This window comes from Sinohyriopsis cumingii, chromosome 13 (genome assembly GCF_028554795.1).
Source record: "Sinohyriopsis cumingii isolate HCF-2022 chromosome 13, ASM2855479v2, whole genome shotgun sequence".
In the NCBI taxonomy this organism is placed as follows: domain Eukaryota; kingdom Metazoa; phylum Mollusca; class Bivalvia; order Unionida; family Unionidae; genus Sinohyriopsis; species Sinohyriopsis cumingii.
The window spans coordinates 33,702,278-33,703,125 of NC_142973.1; positions in this window are offsets into that span (position 1 = coordinate 33,702,278).

The window sequence follows — 848 nt, forward strand, 5'->3', positions numbered from 1 at the left end:
TTAGTCATTTATTGAGACTGTCACTGATCAGGACAATCAAATCTTGGGACAGTCGTTTATTAGGACTTAGGGCAATACTTTACTGGGACAGTCATTCATTAGGACAATCATTTTTGTTGAGGACAACCATTTATTGGGACAATCATTTATCATGAAAATCATTTGTCAGGGCAATAATTTACTGAAGCACTCATCTATCTGAATAAAATATGTCTGGATAGAATGCACGTCTCTCAGGGAGTTGGGATACCTGATGTTTGACTGTCTTTATATTTCTTTACATTTTTTCATCATACTTCTGTATTAATGTGAGACTTACAAAATGGAAATTAATTTAAAAATATTCAGCACAGGTAAATAATAATTTTAACTAACCTATAAATCAAAATCCCTTGCAATCTAAAATTCTGACCCATGTCCATTTATGGCCAAACATGTCCTCCTCAGGGCAATACATCTATTTCAAATACTGTAGTAAAGTACAGAATAATCTAAAATAACCAGGATCTCAATTACTGGTGTTTAAGACCTGAGAAAACATTTATAAAACTGCAGCAAAAGTTTGCAGTCCTTCTAATATATACAACTCATGAGACAACTAAAGGTTACATTCATAAAAAAATCAGTGATAGTTTAATTTTTCCTGCTAACCTGTGTTAGTCATCTATTCAAAGAGTCACCTTCTGCACACATAACTGATTCATACCACAGGTAAAACACATTTGCATTTAATAATACTACTGTGATGCAATAAAATATAGGTCATTATGACCTCTTTGTCAAGTGAAATCATGTTCAAGATATATATCACTATAAACAGTACACTAAAGTGTAAATGCCAATTCTTT